Genomic DNA, 16,469 nt, shown 5'->3' with positions numbered 1-16,469 from the left:
AGGCACTGAGGACTGTGAGCTGCTCCCTGGGAAGTCACTAAGCTCTGCAATGATTCGTTACGTAGCAGTGGATAAAGAACACACACGGTTTTTAATTCACTGCTGGAGTCCTACTTCTGACCATGTCTGGCCCAAACTAACTGCTCACTGAATGTGGAAGCTCAAAACACAGACATGTATGAACAAATACATGGCATGAATGAGGTGAAAACATAAAGGCACTTAAACTTCCAATGAGAATTCCTCTCACTATAAGCTGATGGATATGTGTATCCATTTACTCGTAGGACGATTTCAAAACTGTGCTAATTAGTACCATGCTGGGCATCACAATAGGCCACAAATTATTAAAATTGGTTAAGGAAAAAAAGCATGCCTTAAAAGTAAACTCTTAGCCAGAAAAAGGAAAATGGGAAGACGTAAAGCGACCTATCAGCGCTTTGTTCCAAACCCACCTCAGGACCACAGTGTGAGGGGGCAGGTGCCTCACAAGGTGCCCACCAGGGATGGGAAGGGGGCGGCGGGGTCCTTGCCTCGGATGGCTCATCGTGCAACGCTGCCAGCCGGCCTTTCTGGGGGCACCACAGCACCGCCCCGTTGCCCAAGGAGTCTGCCGGCCGGTCCGCCACAGGGAACCTGAGGTCCGGGGCGCTGCCCAAGTGGGGTCGGCTGAAACACACGGCAAAGAGCAGCACTGTTAGAAGAAAAGAGAGCTCACTCTGTCAGACGGGCCAAAGCCTGTCCATTTGGAAGATCGGCAATTTCACAGCAAAAGGGCCCCCGGGAGGGCACTGCCCTCCTGGCTCCAATAGCAACAGGCCGCCCGCTGCTCCGCAGACACTCAGGGCTCATCCCCAGCAGCTGGAAAACTCCTGTATGTGGGGAAGGCAGTGCTGACGCGAGGGTGTGGAGCTGACTAGGACAGGATCGGCTGTCTGGGGTTGGGGCGTCCAGGGTCCCCCTGGAGCCCGCTCTCAGGTCCCAGGGCAGGGCCTGCACCTGCTCTGCTTTCCCCTTGGCACCCCACCTCCCCTTCGGCCCACGCCTGCTCTGACCTCCCTCTCCCACGGGAAGTCCGTGGATCACAATCACCGGTCTGCCTGGAACACTGTCTGCACGGCTCTCAGTGTTTTTAAAGGCGCCTCAGACAACCCGCAGCAGAAAAGCCTCAGACCCACAGCTCGGAGCTGAGCACCATTGGTGTCTCCCATTAAAGCAGAGGTGAGCGTGTCACCGGACTCTGGGCTGAACAAGGCCCAGCACAGATGCTCAGGCCCTGAGCACTAAGGCCTGGGCCTGCAGGTGCCAGGAGCTCACTCAGCAGGGGCCTGCTGGCAGGCAGGGCGGCCCCGCCTTGACTGTGAGCCGCCTGCACTGCAGGACCGCCCGGGCTCTGCTCAGTCTTCTCTCTGGGAAGAGGGGGGTGCCTTCACGTGCAGGAGTCCCTAAACCCAGGAGACAGGGCCTTCCTCCGAGGACAGGACACCCCAGACGCTGCAGAGTGGCCAGGGCCGACCACCAGCTCAGCCTGCTCGGGGTCACACGCTGCTCTGCTCGACGGTTTTGCAAGGAACACTGTGCTGCACAGGAGATGGAAGTCTGGAATCTCCCGGAGCCACACCTGTCTTCCCTCCCGTCTCCCCTCCCTCCTGACAGAACTGTTCCCTTCTCTGCTCCACTTCCACCCAAGGGCCTGGGGCTAGAGCACACTTGGGAACTGGGTGGGGGGTACGACACAGTCCCGCTGTGGACTGTGGGCCCTCGAGGGTCCTCTGAGGGCCACAGAGGCCTCCGGGTTGGGTCGCCCCCCAACCATCGCCTCCCAGTCCCCTCGCGGGGTGCAGCCTTCATCTCTCTCCCCCTCCTCACCCGAAGCTCTTTCCTCCGGGAGAAGGTCTCAGAGACAAGGTGACCAATTCCTCTGGGAGGTCCCACCAAATACGCCGTGCCTGCCCTGCCTGGGAGCCAGTTTTCAGTCCCCACTCCCTCCCTCCTGAGGCAGCACAGTGCCCCCCACCCAGCCCACACTGCCCACAAGCCCCACTCCGAGGCCCCACCTGTGCTGCTAAGTCACTGCTGTGACCCCTCCAGAGCTGCCTCCTGGAGGCACCCCTCCCTCGCACCAGTCGCTGTGGCCCACTGTCTTCAGAGCACAGCGGCTCCTCCTGCCCCGCGGCTGCTTCCTCTTCTCGTCTCTCACTCTCACTGACACACACGGGACTGGTGACCAGGACCCAGGCTTCTCCATCTGAAGCCCCCAATTGTGTCAGGCCTCGGGTCCTGGCACCAGGTCCCTCCTCGTTACCCAAAAACCCCCAAGAGGAGGAGGCCGTGTCCACCTCCTCTTCCTCCACTGTCTACGCAGTCCTCCTCACACTCACCTCGTCCACCCCGGGAGCAGGGGTTCCCCACCTCTGACAGCCCCAGCCCCTCACCCTGGAGGAGCTCTGCCACCAAGTCCGGCCACGTCCCCTCCTGTTCTACAGGGCACGTGCTCTCCTTGAACTCCACCCGCCGTGGTTTCAGACACAGGACCAGTTTCTGGCTCTGCCTTTGTCTCAAATGACATCTCCTTTTCTCTAGAAGAAGGCTGGGTGGGGGCTCTGGACTGCGAGGATCCCCTAAGCACACAAACACAGAAATATGCGTATGGGCTCCAAACTGTCTCCTAAGTCAGGCTGCAAGCAGTAGTCAATTTCCTACAGATGAATGAATGTCACCAGTAAGCACTTAATCACCTTTGCTAGAGTTTCTCTCTCACTTGTGACCGTTTTCCGTGAAGAAGCCAAAGAAACATTTAAATACTCAATAAGAATTACCGCCCCTCTAACAACGAGGAAGAAAAAAGCAGGATGCTCAGTAATCTGCTCGCCTCATTCACAAGCCAGGTGATTCCTCCCACCGCAGTCAAAAGACTACAGGTCATTAACCTTCTGCGACTCTTCAGAAACATCGGTGTCACAGTCTGTCAGGCCCCTCAAATGAATACGCCCAAATATCAACTGGTCGGCCCCCTACTTCCAAACCTCTGCCTGTGGTTTTGAGTGTTGTCAATCCTGTGACTACCACTCCGTGGTACCAAGTTTGACCCTAAGGAACGATGCTTGTCTCTTCCCTCTCGCTGGCCACGAAGCTACAGGCTCCTTGAGGTGCGACCATGAGCAACACCCAGTCATACTGTCCACACACCAGACAGGCCCTTGTCACACTCGACAGCGCTGAGGGGAGCTGCCCGGGGGAGCAGCCTACCTGTGGTGGAAGGGAGCCCCTCGCAGTCTCGTCTGGTCCACTTCGGCTCTCAGGGGTTCCAGGTTTAGAATCAGCTGGTCCTACGAAACAGCCAATGACACAGCCTGCACCGCTTGCTTTCTGGATGTCAAGTGACTTGCACCAAAATGTGCAGAACAGGTTACGTGAGTAGGTATCAACTCCCAACATTTTAATTCTGAGAAAATGTTCTCTAAGAGTCCCTAGCAAATAGAAACACTCAGAACAATATTAACCCTTATAAACCATAATGAGGAGGAAGTTCCATCTCAGGTGTAGAAAAGGTTTCTCTGGAGGAAACATGGCAAGCCATTAACAACGATGAAGTCTGTAGAGAGAAGCTGGACTTCAGGCGGGGGGTTCGGGTCAGGGGGACACGACTCACTCTATTGCCCTCCCTCCTCTCACTGCTTTCAATTGTCTCCATGGAGCTCACCTGCATCCCTCACATTCATTCCTCTACAGCCCACTTCACTTGCTCATGGGGTAAAACAAGTCAAACGGGCCAAGTCTGTGAGTCACTCAACTCAACCTGGAAGCTCTGTGCTGTCGGCCATGGCAGTCACTCGCCTCGTGCAGCCCCTGAGCACGTGAGACAGGCTGCTGCAAAGCCCGATGTGGAAATCACACAGAGGATTTCAAGACTCGTGGTGAAAGAAGGACGTCGAGTAGCCCGTTGGTTTTTAGGAAGTTTTAGATTGTGTAGGTGGCTCGTATTATCTTTCTGACGCACAGCACAGCCCACGTGAATGGCTCACGCTTTGTCTCAGCTCTTGGGTGAATCCAGAAAGGACTACTCAGAATTCTGAACCACACACAACAGCCACACACTCTAAATCCATCTATAATGCAAACACATTCAGTGTTCAAAACCAGAAGTGCTATACGTGTTACAGCAGTGGATTCGCCATAAGGAGAACGTAACTCGACGTCTGCTAAGCATCTGCTCAAACTCATGTCCACTGAGTTGGTGATGCCGTCCAACCGTCTCATCCTCTGTCATCCACTCTCTTCCTGACTTCAATCTTTCCCAGCATCAGGGTCTTTTCCAATATGAAAATTCATATTAAAAAACTGGAAATAATTACCTCAAACAATTTTTAAATGCAATAACAAAGTTGCCAAGTCTGTGTTTTATAAAATGAGCATCAATTTCAAGGTTTATAAAGCTGTTTCAGAACCTACTGTATTAAAAAAAAATGGAGAGAAGACAAAAGAATGATCTATTTGAGATTGGCTCTGTATGAGAAATTGCTGAGATGAACTGACGGGACGGGTCATGGGTATTTATTATACTACTCCATCCACTTTTGTGCATGTTTGCAATTTTCCATCGTAATACATTTTAAAAGTTTATTTTCTGTTAAAGCAGAGTCTTCTCCAGCAACACAATTCGAAAGCATCAATTCTTCAGTGCTCAGCCTTCTTTATGGTCCAACTCTCACACCCATACGTTACTACCGGAAAAACCATAGTTTTGAGTATATGGTTTGAGTATATGGTTTGTCGGCAAAGTGATGTCCCTACTTTTCAATATGCTGTCTATGTTTGTCATAGCTTTCCAAGGAGCAAGCATTTTTTAATCTCATGGCTGCAGTCACCGTCTGCAGTGATTTTTGAGCCCAAGGAAACAAAACCTGTCACAGCTTCCACAATAAGGCATCGGCCTTCAAAGATTTTTAAAGCAAAACAAAAGTTGACTTTGAATTGGCTTAGTCTAGTCATAAACAGCATCCCGATCTCAACAGCCTCTGAGCAGCAGTTATGAAAGTAAGAAGTGCACCCCTGATCGGGAGATATTGAGCTCTCTGCCTAAGCGGGGAGGGCGCCTCACCGCATGATGGGAGTCAGAACCACTGCCCCCTGGAAGCCCACCTGTGAGGCTCTGCAGTCCAAGCCCAAGAACACAGGTATGGTGGGGACAGTACTGACACGTGAGGCTGGACCCGGGATCCCCACTCCATTTCCTGGATGGTCTGTATTGCCGTGTGGCCAACCTTTCCGGGAAACCTCTCTCAGGACTCGGTGACGCGAGCCTCCACCATCACCCTTTCCTGTCGTGATGCGCCTTCTGTCGCAGCACAACTGCGCTTCTCCTGTCTAGAGGCAGCCATCCTACACACACACCGTGTCTGGACCAGCGGTTTGGCATGTGGGACTCCAGCGCCACGTCCGAGGCAAGCAGGCTCCACACCTGGGCGCCATGCCTTCAGTTTCATGGGCCCCGGGCTGGCACCCCAGGTTTGTCTGAGGGGCAGTCGTGAGGTCCACCTGTATCCCAAGCAGCTCCCCGGACTGGCTGGTCAGAGCAACAAGCAGCCTCTTTGAATGTGGGGAGGCCCTGGCTCCTGCCCACTGCCTATGGGCGACCACCTCTGGCCCTGCTCCCGAGGAGGTGGGTGCCCGGATCAGCAGATGGGGCCACACAGGCACACACTCGATGCCAGAGACGGGAGTGGTGGAGAAAGGCAGTGCTGGCCCCCGCCCAAGCCACGTCTCCTGCCCAGACGCCGCCTCCCCGTCAGCACAGGCACCCGCTGCAGCTCCTTGTTCTTTTCCTCCAGTTGGGCCTCCATCTGGCGCAGCCTATCCTCCATGCTGCTGTGTCTCTCTCTCCTGCCTGTCGGCCAAGAACAGCGTCAGCTCCGCTCACAACAACCCTGTCCTGACGGCACGCGGGCTGTGATCGCAGGGGCGGCAAGCGGGCCATGCTCTGTGCGAACCACGGGCCCTGGGTTCGCGGGGGGCACGCCCGCATGCCTGCTCACACAGCCTGCGCGGCTTCGTGTGTGACACATGGCTCACGGAGGGGGCTGGTGACCAGCTCGTGAGAGGACACGTGCTCCCCGTGCCCCGGGCCCCACACCCACGGCCGCTGCGCTCCCTCCTCGGACTGCCTGTGGCGAGCCTGCGCGGGCAGCAGACAGCTGCAAACGCGAGGCACACGTTCTACCTTCCTAAGCCGGGAAGGAAGTTCGAACCGTTTAGCCTCCTGAATGGTAGAGCTTCCGGAAGACAAAAGGTCGGACTACAAGGCCGACTGGGGATGGACAGCAGAGATGCCAGGGGAGAGGAGAAACCAAGCCTGGAGAGGAAGATCACAGCAGAAGGGTGCCCCCTGGCGGCTGTTAGTGACCCTGCTCTGGGAGGGTCGGCGAGCACGGGACACCGGCAGCCTCCCGCGACGTGATGGCCCCTCGGGCGCTCACTGAGCTCCTGGCAAGGCTTCCGACAGCCGCGTCAGCACAGACCCGGCCCGACTCTCTATGTTCAGCCAGTGCCCACCGGCAGCGCAGGGCAACACCTTTCCCGCCACAAGGACAGGGTGGCTGGCTGGCTGCCAATGGGGTCGATGCCCCCAGCAGCGCCACATCCCACGGACATGGCCTCTCACCCGCGGGCTCCTGGGGACGGCGAGTGGGGAGTGGGGCCTCGGGTCTGCACGTGCCCTGCTGGGACTTCTTTAACAAGTGTATGGATAATGACTTAAAACTGTGTTCATTACAGAGCTATTTTGGCCATCTCTTAAACGAGAATGGGATTTTTCTAGGTCTCTATCCTGCTAGGCTTTGAGTGGCTGACTGAACTCTGAGCAGCAGTGACTCGGAGCTGAAGCGTCCTAGGGACACACACAACTCGGGACAAAACTGGAGGGAAATTAACGTAGGGATGACGCAGAAGTGGGGCCTGCCTGACACTCAGGGAGCGCTCCCATCTCAGACGGGCAGCACGACCCCCGCGTCTGCGCTCCTGTGTGGACTGAGCAGCACGGGCAGGGGCGCGGCGGGAGAGCAGGGGAACAGGCCCTCCCTGCGCCCGCCCCCCAGGGACCCAGAGCAGCACCTTGGAGAGCGAGGCCACCCTCTGCGCCTGCTCCGCCTCCACCTCGGGCAGCGTCTCTGCCCTCCGCAGTCTCGGCTGCAGCTTCTCTACCAGCTCCAGGCGCTCCTGCAACTGGCGGTTCTTATCCTCTGTCTACAAAGGGAGAGCAGAGGATCAAAACAGGCCGAGAGGTGTAGCCACTGTCGCTTTAAGCAAGCTGAGACAAAACCTAAATGCACGTGTCTAGTGGATTCATTCTGTTTCGGAAGCTCCGTCAGGGTAAATTTTCTCTCAGTGTTCCTGGGCTTGGGCTCAGTGAGCAGAACACCTCCTGCCAGAGTATTTGCTTTTCCTAAACGTTCCCCAAGGACGTCTTAAAAAAAAACAACAAATTCTTATATATTAAAGAAGATCTGTAGAAGCTTATTCATTCTTATTGACAAGTTAAGGGAAGAAGGGTTCACTACGGACCCTTCTTAAAACATCACCAGAATCATCACTTAGAGGGAACCCTACCGACCGCAGATGGCTACGGGCGTGTAAGCCAAAATATGGCTTTCATCTCCTCTGAAATACAGACCTGATAAGAGCGTGCCTGGTGAAATGCCAGTCAACTAGTATTTGTAAATGCACAATTATTCTTTTAACAGATCTTCTTACTCTGAAAAACTTTCAATGTAGAACAGACAGATTCTTTTTTAAAAAAGAAAAAAATTAAAGTATCTATAAGCTCAGGTTCCTGAGAGGTTAGCATTTGTTTCTAAGCAGCTTTCTTACTTTTTCTGTGTGCGTATTCCTCTATGTACGTACACAAACAATATGCTGTGCTTTAAAACCCTCAGAAAACAATAGCATATGGTACATAGTATTTTCTGATCTGCCTTTTACAGCCATTATTTTGTATATCGTAATGCTTTTAGTTAGCATTCCCCATCATACATTCCAATGGCTTTCTAGTATTTAATTTTTGTGGTGGGGACAATGATACACTTTGGCACACACCAGACTGACTCACTTTGTTTTGGAGAAGCCAGATTTGGTTTTCCTGGTTAAATCCTGATTATCTGAGACCACTCGGGAACAGGAGCGAGTAAGGCTCACCAAACCACAGGAAGTAGAATCCCTAATCAGACCGGAGCTCCAACCCTGCCTTTTGTCACAGTGACCCCAGTTCCCAACAGGCAGCCAGCTGCCGTGAAGTTCCCTGCTGCTCTCGACTCTTTCGGTAAAAACTCTAACAAGCCAACAGATTCACGTTCAAGTAAAACAAAAGAGTCAGGAATGGAATTCCACAAAATGGTTAAATCAAGTCCCAAATAATGCAAACCTGTAAGTTGCAGTCACCTGCAATTTTTTAAAAATGTATTTCCTTCCAGTACAGCTGATTTACCATGATGTACATCCACACTTTTGAACACAGTATTTTAGGGTCATAAGAACTTTACACTGGGACTTGATTTCCAATGTGGGAGTCACATGAAAAGATCTTTACCTTCCTTCCTCAGGAATTCACTACTATATAAGTCAGACACAGTTCAGAAAGGCCATTACCTGTCGATGCCTAGAATCCTTATTTGCAATTTCATTTTCAAGTTTATCATTGATGTCGTCCTAAGTTTCAAATCAAACATAAAGTTAACGTCCTCAAAATAAAAGTCCTAGACACGGCAGTTTTCTCGGACGTGAGCAAAAATGCGCCTATCCCAAAGGTCACATTTGCCACGATTGGCACCCATCTGTCTTAACGTTCTGTCCAGCCACTTGGTTGACCAAGCTTCTTTTCTACATAACAAACCCAAACAGCAAACGAAAAGTATACTAAACTACCCTGTTATTGCAAGAATTCCAGGAGGGAAGGTATCTGGCATGAAGTCAGGACCTCTGTCTGCTACACCATACAGGCGGGCTTGACCCAGAACAGGGAGGGACCTTCAACAGATCCAACGGGGAGCTCTGAGGCTCGTTTCCTCGAGTAAAAGTTGGAAAAGTCTCATGCAATTTCCTCAGAATTAAAGTAGCATATTAACGAGTGGAAACAGAAGTCAAATTGTACACAACTGGGAGCAGCCTTCTCAAGCCTAGTTCTTCAAAAGCAGACTTACACCACATGGATGAAACGCTCAAACCAGGACCAGAACTTGCTGCTGGTGCAACTCCTGTCCGCCACCTCAAAATCCACTTCAGGTCCCTCCCTGGTCACTAAGTAACCAATGTGGGCAAAGTCCTAACTTTAAAAGTGTAAGGTCTTGAAAACGCTTTTTCTAGAGATCTATACGTATTAAACTCTGACACCTAATCTCCTGTTGTCAAAGAGTAGTGTGAATAGCTTATACAAACCTGTGCAAATATTTCTGTTTTGAGTTCTCACACAGAATTACTCACACCAAGCTACTAAACAAGTACACCTGCTGTACCACATGTTGGAGGGGTTCTCTCTGAGACAGTCTCACAGGGGAGGGTGTAGGCAGGGTGGGTGCTGTCTGTCTGTGCACAGAGGAGAGGCGAGGCTCACAGGAAGAGAGGCCTGAGTCCCCAGCACTCTTCTGTTTTCACAGTGACCGCTAGGGAGCTTCTCATAAATCATGACACCCGCAGACACGACCGCCAGAGACATCACGATTCCACATGGTTACACAGCTCGGGCCTGAGGATCTGAGCGTGAGCAAACACCACTCGACTTGTCTGACCGCCGGTATCACTGTCACACATCCCTTCAAGGAGCGGAACCTCAGAAAACTCGAGAAGATGGCCAGGCAAGCTGCCTCAGCAGAGCCCACACAGCATGCTCCCATCTCTCCGAGAGAACGGGCTCCACAGGTGTCACCAGACTCGCCTGAGTGAATCAGAAGCAAATTTCAGCATCATCAGGAACATATTCGACAGGCAGTTGCGGGGGGGGGGGGGGGGGAGGGGGAGGAGATGAACCGGGAGACTCGGGTTGACATATATACAGCACTGATACTACACAGGAAGTCAACGAGTGAGGACCTAGTGTACAGCACAGGGAAGTCTACTCAGTGCTCTGTGGTGAAGTAAATGGGCAGGAAATCTAAAAGAGAGACATATACGTAAATAGATAGGTAGATGGATAGATGACTGATTCACTTTGCTGTACAGCAGAAATTGACACAGCAGTGTAAAGCAACTATACGCCAATAAATGAATGAATGGATGAATGAATTTTTAAAAAAGGAACACAGTGGGCCCCCTAGAACTTGTGGAAAGGAGGAGTCCACACCCAGGGTGCAGCACAGCGTCAGGGCTGCCCTCATGTTGGTCCACTGCCAACGGACTGCCTGGACCAGGCCTCTTCTACTCCAGAGACCTCGACGCAGAGGCAGGGAGGCAGCCAGTTGTGGTCTCTCCAGTGCTCTGCTCTTACTCACGCAGCCATCCCAAGGCTGAGATCCCCGGAGAACAAGAAACCCACATTCCACCTCAGGACAACAGACACAGCTGCAGTCACTCACTTTGCGGACGTCCTGCTCAAGTTTTCGGTTCCTGTCCTTGGACTGGAGGAGGTCCTTCCTGGCCGTGTCCAGGTCCTCCTCCAGATGTTTCACGTGGGCAGAGAGGGCTGCCAGGCGCTCCTCCATCTGCCTCTGCTCCCGCAACTGCCTCTCTATGATTTCCTGGAGCTCTATCTCCTTCGCCACGTCTTCCTCGTTGCTTAGATGGCTGTCCGAGGGTCTCTAAGGGGGAAAGGAAGCCTTATACAGCCTGGTTTTGGGAGGGAGGGAACACAGTACTTCCGGGCAATCTGTGAGGTCAAAACTGCCTTCTGCGCTCTGGGAGCTCACAGGACCCTCACGGCCGCTCAGACCTACATGGTGCATCGGTGAGAGGTCCCAACAGCCCTGCACAGACTGGATGGTAAGACGAGAACCAGACAGAGAGCGAGACCAAGGACTTGCCTTTCCATTGGCGCTTGGCATGTTTTCTTGCTCATGATGTACATCAAGCACCCTGTCCGTTAGTATCTTTTCCTGGTTATTCTCCTCTGAAAGAATCATCTGCTAAAACCAAAACATTGAATCAGAGTAAAGAAATAAGTAAAGACAACAAAACTCCACCTGGAAAACTCAACTCTAAACTGAAAACACAACATAAAAAGAAAATACATGGTGATGCTATCCATCCCGAATACCACCAGGTGATTCGAGTCAGAATTTGTCTTCTACTGGACAAAGGGGTACTTAAGAGATCCTGCAACTCTGAGCCACAAGTCTAGTTTACTAGTCATTAAAGTAACCCTGGTGGGCGGGTCCTCAATCAGAAAGATAAATAACATCTGATGCCCACCACTACAGCCTTCATTCTTTTTTAAAATGAAAGGATTCAAATGACAAACCCTTCACGGAAATTACACAAAGACTGATCAAACTTACCTCTTTATGTGTGGCACCTAATTCTTCTTCTAACAAACTACACCTTTCGAGTGCTACTCGTAATCACGCTCTCAACTCAAATAAAAGGGGCTGAGTCACCGTGTGTTGATGTGTGTATATATGTTAGTACATTTCTTAGTGTATACTCACCCTAATACATGGATACTGTCACAGAATACCTTTAATGTCTCTCATTGATCTTAACGTCAAGAGAATCTGCTTGTTAACAGCTTTAAATTCTAAGTTTAACAGCTTTAAATTCTAAGTTTGAGAGAACAAAATGTTATCCTAAATTAATTATTACCCAGTTTTTAACTGCAAGTTGATATACAGAATATAATAAATCTTGAGACATTCATGCCAATGAATACTTTTTAACTGGGGGCTTCCCAGGTGGCTCAGTGGTAAAGAATCCGCCTGCCAATGCAAGAGGGCAGGTTCGATCCCTGGGTCAGGAAGATTCCCTGGAGTAGAAGATGGCCACCCACTCCAGTATTCATGACTGGGAAGCCCCATGAAGAGAGGAGCGTGGTGGGCTACAGCCCACAGGGTTGCAAAGATTCGGACATGACTGAGCATGTATGCAGGCAACGCTTTTTAACCATGACTATGACTTCTTACAGAAAAAAAATGTATATACAAGAATTCAAGACGCTCAAAACTCAACTAGTTACATAAATATGTGCATCATCCACCTAACAAGGCAGCAAGTGTACAAATCCAGGACGGCCGGATGGCTGGTACCTTCTCGTCCAGGGCCTTGTGGTGTTCAAAGAGCAATTTCAGCGCCCTGAGCACCTCCACCTCACTCGTCATGCCGGCTGGGGACTGCGCCTGCCGCTTGCGCGCTGTCATCCCGACGGGTGGCCTACATCGGGAAACCAGGCGCTCCAGGAGCTCCAGCAGCAGCTGCAGGGCAGGGCCAAAGGAACACCTTCAACCTCATGCTCGAATTCCGGGCCGATAACTCCTCTCAGCCTCACGCTATAGCCGGAAACACACTAAGGCACGTCGGAATCCCGCCAGTGCAGTCGAAAGTTAGAGCGGACTTCCCCAGGGGTCCAGTAGTTAAGACTCCACACTTCTTCAAGGATCATGGGTTTTAACCCCTGGTCGGGGAACTAAGATCCCACACAAAGTGTAGCGTGGACAAAAATGTAAGTTAAGAGAACTCCCCCCTCATATGTACTAAAATTACATTAGCTCTCATCAGAAATTTGAAGCAAGGTTATGAGAACCCCGAACTGATCCACCCTGGTCTGCTCAGTGGGAAGATGTGAAAAATGACTTGAAAATCAGACAGAGTTTAAAGACAGCACACGGAGGCCAGCGGTGACCCCCACGGGGCAAATGTCAACACGTGAGAATCCCCCTACTGACCCTGGTGTTGTTTCTTTCAGCTTTTAGCTGAGCGATCTCCTCTTGTCTTTCACGCAGCTGCTGCCTCCATGTGTGTAGTTCTTCAGGAGCTGGAAACTCCTAGAAAACAGTTCAATGAGAAACTAAATGCAAACATAAATTAAAAAGAGAGCGAGACTGTGAAGACTGACCCTGTCGAGTCTCTCCAGGCTCCACACAAAGGATCTCCATGCCCCTCCAGAGAAGAGGGGTCCACTGACCCCAAGACAACACAGGCCACCACAACTCAGACCGGCCTTCGGCCTCCACCTCGACCTGGCAGGCACGTGGCAGGAGAGAACCTGGAATCCAAGCCTGCCTTCTCAAGACCCAGGGACATTTGAGAAACTTTCCAAAACGTAAACCTAACAACAAAGTGGATAAAGAGATTCTTAAACGACACACAGACCAGTGACCTAGAGCCACTGGGGAGAGTGAAGAAAAAGAGGAAGGTCTACAAGGCCACGAGGCTTTGGAGTGTTCCTCTGGGAAAAAGGCGGATGGCACCTCAAAGCCATCTGTTAGCCTGACTCCACGGAAGCCACCCAGTCATTCACTCAACCGGTTAACATGTTAAATTTATGTTAGATGTACTTTACCACAATTTGCGTGCATGCGGGGCCGTCCACGTGGTGAACTTGCTCAAACTGAACCACACGGAGTCTTTCATTCTTCTCTTTTTCTTTGCAGAAATTAAAAAATCCTGGGCTACTATCCCCTACTACATACTGAGTGTTCAGCACCCAGAACAGTGCCCAGCACTTGTAAGAGGCATGTAGTAGACATGTGTAGCTATGAGGGTGTATGTCATACACGTAAGCAGCAGGTACCTGTCATTAAAATACTGGACACACTGGCCTGTGCTTTGTAAGATGGGAGACATTAACGGGCTTAGCCTTTCTGCTTCATGGACTGACTCTCTAGCTCGATCCTCATGCCCCCGAGATTCCTCCAGCCCGTATATCCTTTCTTTGCAAGAAGGGAGACATTAAGGGGCTTAGCCTTTCTGCTTCAAGGACTGACTCTATAGCTCAGTCCACGTGCCCCAGTGACTTCTCCAGCCAGTGTTTCCCTTCTTGTGGGGCCCCCGCCCATCCTCCACACAGCAACTGCACAACCTCTTACAAGGTAAACCTGCTGGGGTCGATCCTGCCCACTAAGGCCAGAACGCCCTGGCCGGCAGGGCCCACAACCATGCTAACAAAATGAAACACAACCCCAATGCTTCGCCGGGTGAGGGCCAATCTGATGGGCCCAGCCCCTGGCTGCTCTCACCTCAGGCCGCTCTGCTTCCAGGACGTGGGCTGAGGCCAAGTCCTTCCTAGTCTTCGCCTTTGCCTTGGGGTTGCAGCGCTGGAATAACGCCCACAGGCGGGCCCTTCTGCGACCCATCCTCGCGGATGGGGGAAGCCCCCCACTCGGGGGCAACCGCTGTTTCACGGTAGGATACCTCGGCTACCACCACCAATCTCACACTACAACCACCGCTCTCACACACACACTGCTCTCACACACCACTCTCACACACACCGTTCTCACACTATGACCACTGCTCTCACACTATGACCACCAAATGGCATGAAGGCTCTGCCTCCGGCACGTCTCCCAGGAGCCCAGAACTGGAACCCACTCAGTCACAAGGGGCTCCGTGGCAACAGGGGGGCTGGGCTCAGGCCCACTGTCAAGGGTGCAGAGAGGGGGGAGGGGCTGCCAAAAAGACAACACTTGAGCGTGGAGTGCAGGAGAAGGCAGGCTGTGCCCACGGCTCAGGCCCCCTGTCAAACATGACCCTGCAAGGTACTGGGTCACAGTCGAACCGACCAGTATAAACTCCTTCAGAAACCACCACCCCTGGGAATGAGCATGTCTTCTAAGTGGGCTTCTTCCCCCCTTTAAGCCCCAAACAAGCCTCCAGTGGGGCTACTGAAAGGGCAGCCCTGAACTCAAGGGTGTCCCCAGAACCCACCCGGCTGAGGAGGACTCACCATGCTAGCTGCCCCTCACTCCCACCCTGAGCTCGGTCCTCCCTGACTGACTCCCTCACTCGAGCTCAGCAAGGGCTTGACCCACCTCGCTCCAGGCACTTAAAATGAACCCACAGTGGGTACAGGGGTTCATTCAACCTGCTGCGAACTTGCCCTCTTAACTTCGACCCTTGGCTGCCAGACGACTCTGCCCTGTGGGGGCTGCATAGTGGAGGTTCAGGGGTGTCCCTGCCTTGAGCGGCGACAGCCAGCACCTCCCAGACCCCGCCTGAGTCTCCCACCCCTCTCCTGGCTCCACTCCCACCCTCGCGGCTCTCCACTCGCCAGGGCACAGGCCACTTGCTCCTGGCTCAGCCCGGACCTCTGCTGTCATTTGAGGACCTCGGTCCCCAGGGTGCTTGGGGTCCTACATCCACCCATCTCAGAAATTACACACTCTGGGAGAGACAGAGTACAGTTTGGGGTCCCGCCCGCAGTTCACCCTGAACACGTTCTCTTTTTTTTAGCTTTATCTACTGGAGTTCTCTGAGATGTGTTCTTAAAGCATCAACTGTTGCTTTCAAAAAGACTGTAAGGTCACTGTGCTCAACTTTATGAATAAAGTCTTCATTTTCCACCTTAAAGTGAAACTGGAGGGAAGACTAAAAGCAGTCATTTTTTCAAACTGAAAAAGAAAACCCACATGTGACCATGTCACAGAATACAGGTCACGTAATCCCTCCCTCCTCAGCCTTGGCCTCCACCACCAGCAGCCCGTCATCGCAAGGCCTGCCCTGGGCTGCCAGGGGCAAGGGCAGAGGGGAGACCGGCTCCTCTGTCTCCAGGCCGCGTGGGCCGCCTGCTCCACCTCCTTCCCAAGTTCACGTGGCACTGAAACAGCCCGGGCAAGCTGGGGATTCTGACCAGAAACACAACCGTGGGTACCAAGCAAGGACCCCTGGTTCTTGTTTTCCCTGGTATCAAATAAACTTGATCAAGACAACTACTGTGGCTGTTACATGTGGCTTCAGATGACAGAAGACCCCCCAGGGTGTCTCCACTTCCAGTGACAGACGCAAGCATCTTGTAGGTCAGCCTACCAAGAGCAAGAAAAGCTTTAGCTTTTAGCTTTTAAGGTTTAAAAGAGGTCCTTAGGCAGCCACAATCCAAGATTTCAAACAAAAGCGAAGCCCAGTGAGGGAGCTGGAGACTGAGAGGGCCGCTCCTTCCCTCGGGGCATCTGAGCAAAGCCGACTCTGCGAAGAAAAGGAAGGGAAAAAGTCAAGCAGAGGGGGCTGGCTAACACAGCTCTGGAGGGTTCCTTGGGCTGTGGAGACAAAAAGTCGAGCGCAGGCCTGACGAGTCAGTCCGGATGTCAGAAAACGTACCCAACACTCTGCCCAAACCGGCTGAGGGCTGACTATCAGTCACCTCGTGGTGCTCAGGAGAGACGGTGGGCTTCAGGACCTGCCGAGAAGGGGGGGCCCTGGGAGCCACCCCAGGCTTCCAGACACTGGAGACGCTGGAAAGCTCCTCCCTGGGGTCGGGGGAGGGGGGGGAGGTGGGTGAAGGCTGCTGAGACTGAGCTTACAAGGACCCCCAAGCCTCAAGTCCCTCAGGCCCTGAGTGA

The sequence above is a fragment of the Bubalus kerabau genome, chromosome 18, assembly GCF_029407905.1.
Source record: "Bubalus kerabau isolate K-KA32 ecotype Philippines breed swamp buffalo chromosome 18, PCC_UOA_SB_1v2, whole genome shotgun sequence".
Taxonomy (NCBI): Eukaryota; Metazoa; Chordata; class Mammalia; order Artiodactyla; family Bovidae; genus Bubalus; species Bubalus kerabau.
The sequence above is the reverse complement of the archived record's forward strand: the minus strand, read 5'-3'. Positions refer to the sequence as shown.